This window comes from Bos javanicus, chromosome 2 (genome assembly GCF_032452875.1).
Source record: "Bos javanicus breed banteng chromosome 2, ARS-OSU_banteng_1.0, whole genome shotgun sequence".
Classification (NCBI taxonomy): Eukaryota; Metazoa; Chordata; class Mammalia; order Artiodactyla; family Bovidae; genus Bos; species Bos javanicus.
Window position 1 is genome coordinate 128,784,442 of NC_083869.1, and position 8,102 is coordinate 128,792,543.

Sequence of the window (8,102 nt, forward strand, 5' to 3'; positions counted from 1 at the left end):
CTACATGGTAGAGACCATTTGCTGAGATGCTACAGCCCAGGGCTGACAAGCAGAAAACTCCGCTTCTTGGGTGAGAACAAAATTCACTAGGAAACCATTTATTGGAGAAGAGCTGGGAAGCCACCCAGCGAGTGCCAACAGAACTCACTTGGAAGATGCCCATGTCAGTTCAGTTCAGTTCAGTCACTCAGTCATGTCTGACTCTTTGCAACCCCATGAATTGCAGCACGCCAGGCCTCCCTGTCCATCACCAACTCCCGGAGCTCACCCAAACTCATGTCCATCGAGTCAGTGATGCCATCCAGCCATCTCATCCTCTGTCATCCCCTTCTCCTCCTGCCCCCAATCCCTCCCAGCATCAGAGTCTTTTCCAATGAGTCAACTCTTCACATGAGGTGACCAAAGTATTGGAGGTTCAGCTTCAGCATCAGTCCTTCCAATGAACACCCAAGACTGATCTCCTTTAGGATGGACTGGTTGGATCTCCTTGCAGTCCAAGGGATTCTCAAGAGTCTTCTCCAACACCACAGTTCAAAGGCATCAATTCTTCAGCTCTCAGCTTTCTTCACAGTCCAACTCTCACATCCATCCATGACCACTGGAAAAACCATAGCCTTGACTAGACAGACCTTTGTTGGCAAAGTAATGTCCCTGCTTTTGAATATGCTATCTAGGTTTGTCATAACTTTCCTTCCAAGGAGTAAGCATCTTTTAATTTCATGGCTGCAATCATCATCTGCAGTGATTTTGGAGCCCAAAAAAATAAAATCTGACACTGTTTCCACTGTTTCCCCATCTATTTCCCATGAAGTGATGGGGCCGGATGCCATGATCTTCGTTTTCTGAATGTTGAGCTTTAAGCCAACTTTTTCATTCTCCTCTTTCACTTTCATCAAGAGGCTTTTGAGTTCCTCTTCACTTTCTGCCATAAGGGTGGTGTCATCTGCATATATGAGGTTATTGACATTTCTCCTGGCAATCTTGATTCCAGCATGTGCTTCTTCCAGCCCAGTGTTTCTCATGATGTACTCTGCTGCTACTGCTAAGTCACGTCAGTCGTGTCCAGCTCTGTGTGACCCCATAGACGGCAGCCCACCAGGCTCCTCCATCCCTGGGATTCTCCACGCAAGAACACTGGAGTGGGTTGCCATTTCCTTCTCCAATGCATGAAAGTGAAAAGTGAAAGTGAAGTCGCTCAGTCGTGTCCGACTCTTAGCGACCCCATGGACTGCAGCCTACCAGGCTCCTCTGTCCATGGGGATTCTCCAGGAAAGAATACTGGAGTGGGTTGCCATGCCCTCCTCCAGGGGATCTTCCCAACCCAGGGATGGAATCCAGATCTCCTGCATTGCAGGCAGATTATTCACTGTCTCAGCCACCAGGGAAGCCCTGCTGCTGCTGCTGCTGCTGCTGCTAAGTCGCTTCAGTCGTGTCCGACTCTGTGTGACCCCATAGACGGCAGCCTACGAGGCTCCCCCGTCCAGGGACCCAAAACAGCAGCCAGAGAGTGGGGAGGGAGGGGAAGGTTAAAAACAAAAGATGCCAACCACACGACCTTCCTACTCTGCAGGCTTCTGAGCCTAGGAAAAGGGAAGCATGAAATTGGATGAGACTCTGAAGTTTTTACAGAAGATTGGATCAGGATTTTTTAATTACACTGTCTGCCAAACCTACCAGGTTTTTTTTGGTGGGTTTTTTTGTTTTGTTTTTTTGTTTTGGAAAATTTTAAACTTTTATATGCAAAGAGCTAGTATTGTTTCTGCATAACACAGATTCCTGGATGACCCATTCAAGGAACTCTACTTAGTCTAACTTAGTTCACCATGAGGCCAGCCTGTAAAGATGGTAAATGATGAAGCAAGTCCTCCTGGTCCTCTCCTGCATCTCCAAGTGATGCACCTTCAATTTTCCAAGGCCAATTTGTATCAATCGCCTTTCACAATTAAATGATGTTTTGTGGGGCTTTTCTCCCCCTGGGATAATTAAAGCCTTCCTCTACACAAATATTGCTTCTGCCACTGTTGGTAAGAAACTCCTTTGTAATATGAATCCCCACTGGAGGTCAAGCCTTTCCATGTCAAAGAGGTGCTCATTTCACTTGAAAAATTGTTTTTAAACACCTCAAAATTCCTCCTGATTCAACACAGTTTATATTGTTTCTGTGATGCCCAGAGTTTAGAAGCATTTAAACATTATTTTTTCTAGAAGACAAATTTAGTTAAAATGCACGCCGCCACAAATGTTAAGTGGCCTAAATCTCTCCCCTCTGGCTAATAAAGGGTTCCCAGGTTGCACTCGGAGAAGGCAATGGCACCCCACTCCAGTACTCTTGCCTGGAAAATCCCACGGACGGAGGAGCCTGGTGGGCTGCAGTCCATGGGGTCGCTAAGAGTCAGACATGACTGAGCGGCTTCACTTTCACTTTTCACTTTCCTGCATTGGAGAAGGAAATGGCAACCCACTCCAGTGTTCTTGCCTGGAGAATCCCAGGGACGGGGAGCCTGGTGGGCTGCCGTCTATGGGGTGGCACAGAGTCAGACAGGACTGAAGCGACTTAGCAGCAGCAGCAGATTGTGCTAGTTGTTAAGAAGCCACCTGCCAATGCAGGAGACGTGGGTTTGATTCTTAGATTGCGAAGATCCGCAGGAGAAGGAATCTTGCTTGGAGAATCCCATGGACAGAGGAGCCTGGCAGGCTATAGTCCATAGGGTTGCAAAAAGTCAGACACGACTGGAGCAGTTTAGCATGCTGGTTAATAAACATTGTAGAAATTCCAACAGGTAAACTAATAGGAGCCCATACCATCTTATCAGAACACACATAAAAAAGAATCCTGCTGCTGCTGCTAAGTCACTTCAATCATGTCCAACTCTGTTCGACCCCATAGACGGCAGCCCACCAGGCTCCCCAGTCCCTGAGATTCTCCAGGCAAGAATACTGGAGTGGGCTGCCATTTCCTCCTCCAATGCATGAAAGTGAAAAGTGAAAGTGAAGCTGCTCAGTCGTGTCCGACTCTTAGCGACCCCATGGACTGCAGCCCACCAGGCTCCTCTGTCCATGGGATTTTCCAGGCAAGAGTACTGGAGTGGGGTGCCATTGCCTTCTCCAAAAAAAAAAAAAAAAAAAAATCCTGATTTACCCTTATTATTGAAAAAGAGAGAGAGAGAAAGAAGAAAACAGGCCCCAAAAGACCTTCAAATGTTCTTCCCAACCCAGGGATCAAAGTCTTTTACATCTCCTGCATTGGCAAGAGGGTTCTTTACCACCAGCGCCCCCTGGGAAACCCATCTACCCCATACAAACACTCAGAGGACTAAACTTTTCTTAAAGCATTTATAGTAGGCATAATAACACTAGTAACAAAATAAGTGAACCAAACCTCTCTGTGTGAAACATCCCGATGACTTAAACTTCACATACACACATTAACAAAGTAACCAAAATTACTCAATAATCCCGTTTTCTTCACAGGAAGCCTAAACTTAAAGAAGTAACTTTGTGGCCTGTGCTGCTGCTGCTGCTGCTGCTGCTAAGTCACTTCAGTCCTGTCCGACTCTGTGCGACCCCATAGACAGCAGCCCACCAGGCTCCCCCGTCCCTGGGATTCTCCAGGCAAGAACACTGGAGTGGGTTGCCATTTCCTTCTCCAATGCAGGAAAGTGAAAAGTGAAAGTGAAGTCGCTCAGTCGTGTCTGACTCTTAGCGACCCCATGGACTACAGCCCACCAGGCTCCTCCGACCATGGAATTTTCCAGGCAAGAGTACTGGAGTGGGGTGCCACTGCCTTCTCCAGGCCTGTGCTGCTATTAGGTATTAATAACATATTTTCATTCTAAACTGTCCTTGAGGCCTGTGACAATGTTTACAACTCTAAAAATAGACAATAAAATCTTTCAAAGAGTTTTCAGAGATCCAAACTAAAAATCTAGAGCTATCTACATGGTGACTGATGAACTAAAATTTTAGTATTAAAAAAAAAAAAAGTTACTTTATGAACCGTGGCTTTCTGAGTCACTGGTGTCTCAAGATACCTTTGTGGGGTTTTTTGTTTTGCTTAGTTTTGCTTTGCTTGTTCTGGGCTTGAAGAACAAATATTCATTTCCTGCAGAAATGGAGGCTGGGAAGATCAAGATGCCTGCAGATGAGAATCTGCTTCCTGATCCCTAGAAGTTTGTCTCCTGCTGTGTCCTTGCACAATGGAAAGAGTGAGGGAGCTCAATGTTGTGGAACACTTCACCAATTTTCATCTCATCCTTGGGCAGGGGCCATGCTAATCTTCTCGGTATTGTTCCAATTTTGGTTCTATGTGTGCTGCTGAAGGGAGCGCTTGGATCTCTGAGTGGTTCTCTGATCAAATGGAAAACATTAATTCCGTTTGGACAAGTTGCCACTGTGACTTCATTTGGTCTTGTTGCTTCTTGCTGGAGAGATTGTTCTCTATTCCTGTCTCCATAACTCAGAATCTTCTACCAGCGATCTTGCCCTGACTGTAAAACACTTGTTTCTTTACAATTAAAAAAAAAAAAAAAAAGAGTACAAGGCTATTGGTTGGTCCAGAATGAGTTTGTCTCCAAACATGTTTTGTTAAATACATTGAGTTCCTGAGCTGACCACTGACCACAGGAATACGCCTCTGTCCTTGCCATTAATAGTTTTATCCTGCTTTTTCTATTTCCCAATCCAGGGATGTCCTCAAAACTTCACTAGGTGAACCTTAAGTCAAAACACTCAAGTTCTAGGGACTGCATCTATCTCAAAAAAAGAATATGCCATTCTAATTTATTAAAACCTCATTTTACAGTTAATCTTGGCTCAGAATAACAAAAACCAAAATAGAAAATTCAGCCAAACAAGTAATTCACATGAAATCATAAATGAGCAACCATCCACCCATGTACCCACCCACTCAATCAGCCCACAAATATTATTGAGCAAAATGCCCAGGTGCAGTATTAATTGCTTGGAATAGCTCTGTGAGCCAAACAGACAATCCCTGCCCTTAAGAAGCTGCTATTATACTGAGGATGGAAAGGGGCGGACAGCGGGGAGCCGCTGCTTGGCTGGTGCTGGTGTCTCTGATGGGGGTACAATGAAGCTGCTTCTGCAGATGTAAAAAACACTGCAAAGTGGATTCAGCTGCTGCTGCAGGAAGGAACTGCCATTGCCGGGGTGAAGATCTGTAGCTACAGAGATGCTCACAGGAACAGGAAGCAAAGTGGAAGGAACAAGTCCCTTCTTCCTCCTCCATCCCTGCAACCTCCACCAGGCATTGTCTATGCAGAATCCCTGGTGGCTCAGACAGTAAAGAATCTTCCTGCCATGTGGGAGACTTGGGTTCGATCCCTGGGTTTGGAAGATCCCCTGGAGGAAATGGCAACCCACTCCACTATTCTTGCCTGGAGAATCCCATGGACAGAGGAGCCTGGTGGGCTACAGTCCATGGGGTCTCAAAGAGCTGGACGCGACTGAGTGACTAACGCTATGCAGAGTCGACAGGGACCAGCTGGCCAAGCTGAAATGTAGTTTGCAAAGTCCCAGTCCCAGCATCCCAGAGAGTATAGGAAGGTGGGTTGGAGCTAAAATAGCTTGTAACTGGCACAATAATAAACAGATAAATTAGATTAGAAGATGATAAGGGCCACAGGGGAAAGAGAAGAGCAAGGTAAAGAGGATTAGGAGAGTGTTACATATTACATAGGGCAATCAGGGTGGGCCTCATCGAGAAGCCTGACTTCCCTGGTGGCTCAGATGGTAAAAGTGTCTGCCTACAGTGTGGGAGACCCAGGTTCGATCCTTGGGTCAGGAAGATCCCCTGGAGAAGGAAATGGCAACCCACCCCAGTACTCTTGCCTGGGAAATCCCATGGATGGAGAAACCTGGTAGGCTACAATCCATGGGGTCACAAAGAGTCGGACACGACTGAGCGACTTCACTTTCTTTCTTTCTTTTCTCATTGAGAAGGTGATAGACATACCACTAAGCTAACAGTTGGCCTATCCAAGATCCAAGTGTCTTCAAGACAGTTACTGCACTGCCAGTAATTGTCCAGGACCAGGAAAATTCACTCCTTTGGGCTTTTCTTACCCAGCTTTATATTTAAGAGACAGGACTGCTCTAATTTCTCATATTTCCATTCCCAATCTTGTGTAAACAGATACTTTAAACTGACTCTCAGGGACAAAGTCCTTTCCTAAAACTGAAAGGATACCCGAGGTGAGGAATTTATCACAGGTGAAGTCATCCGGCAGGCTTCCCAGGTGGCACTAGTGGTAAAGAACCCACCTGCAATGCAGGAGATGTAAGAGATTCGGTTCAATCCCTGGGTCAGGAAGAGCCCCTGGAGGCGAGCATGGTAACCCACTCCAGTATTCTTGCCTGGAGAATCCCATGGACAGAGGAACCTACAGTTCATAGGGTTGCAAAGAGTCCGCCATGATTAAATCAACTTAGCACACAAGGACCTGGAGCAACTGAAATGCTCATATCTTGCTGGCAGGAATATAAAATGGTGCAACCTCTTTAGAAAACTGTTTAGCAGATTTTTCTAAAGCTAAATATACAGCTACCTTCTCATTCAGCAATGCCAATCCTATGTATATGCCCAAGAGAAATGGTTGAACGAAAAGACATGTAGAAGATATTCTTGATAGCTTGCCTTGTAATGGCCAATGAGTATTGCACTAGATGACATTCATAGTCGCTAGCTGAATGGATACATAAACTGCAGCAGATGCATACAATGGGTTGCTACATGACAGCAACAACGAAACAGACATCCGTACACTCGTAACCAAGTGGGACCCTGTGGGACCTTCCCAGGACAGACCTCCCCACGCCCTCCACCTGCCTCTTGTTAGTAGAAAAACTTTAGCCTCTTAGGCCTTCCCCAAGTTCCAACGAATTAATTTAATCAGAGAAGTAAGAAAATGCAGAAGTGAAGGAAATAGTCAAGCAAGACAAAATAATAATAGCTTAGCCAGTAAATGGAGTCGAAGACCTTTCGTTCCTCCTCAAGGGCTATAGATAATATTCTGAGCCATATTTTTTGAGCTGTTTTGCAGATACTGAAACCCCCACCAGATGGAAGAAGTACATAGACCCCAAATCAGTTGGAACCAGAAGGTTGATGTTGACTCCCAATTACCTCACTACCAACCAATCAGAAGAATGTTCACGAGTTAATCACACACCTTTCAACCTTCCTCCCTTATCCTATCTTTAAACACCTTCCTCTGAAAGTCATTGAGGAGTTGGAGCCTTTTGAGCACTCGCTGCCTGGACTCCTTGCTTGGCGCCCATGGATAACACTGCACTTACCTTCGCCACAGCCTGGTGTCAGTAGATCAGCTTTACTGATACATGGGTGAGCGGCCTCAAGTTTGGTTCTGTCCTGCACTCAACAACTTCCATGAATCGCAAAAACAGAAATATTGAGCAAAAGGAGCCACACACAAGAGCACATACCGTATGTTCGAGAACAGGCCAAACTGATGATAATAGAAGTCAGACTGTGGTTACCTCCAGCAAGGCCCAGGGAAGCTAGCTGGATACTGAAAGCGTTCTCCACCTTGACCTGGGTGATGTTCATGTGGATAGGTACATATGTGAGAATCCATCAAGCGTTTAGGATTAGCATGGCTGTGAATTTTGTAACATGCGTGTTATCCCTCAATAGAAAAAGGAAAAAGAGAAGAAAGGAGGGAGGTGAGCATCTTTTCTTAGGACGTGTGGTAAGAATCAAGTAGTCCAAGGACTTACCAGGTGGCCCAGTGGCTAAGAATCCACCTTCCAACGCAGCAGATCCCTGGACGGAAAACTGAGATCCCACATCTAAGTTGTCACTGCGCAGCTGCCGAGCCCACGCTCTGCAGCCCACACACCACAACCGGAGAGAAGCCCACACACCTCAACTAAGACCCAGCACTGCCAAAAATAAATCAATAAAATTTTAAAAAATAGAAATCAAAAAGTCTATAGTCACCTGCTGACTGTCCAAAGAGAAGTATGTGCTCAGATCTATCAATTATGATACAGCTTCATCAATCAATAGAAACACCTTTAGAATCAACCAATGAGAAACAAAAGCTGCTCTCTGAAGGTTA

General features: G+C 45.6%; 1 non-coding gene across 1 annotated transcript; it reads right to left on the bottom strand.

Annotated features, from left to right (window-relative positions):
* Positions 1–4,217: 4,217 nt before the first annotated feature.
* Positions 4,218–4,327, bottom strand: LOC133236024 (U6 spliceosomal RNA). Its single transcript, XR_009732703.1, has one exon. It is a non-coding gene; the product is annotated as a U6 spliceosomal RNA (small nuclear RNA).
* Between the last annotated feature and the right edge of the window lie 3,775 nt (positions 4,328–8,102).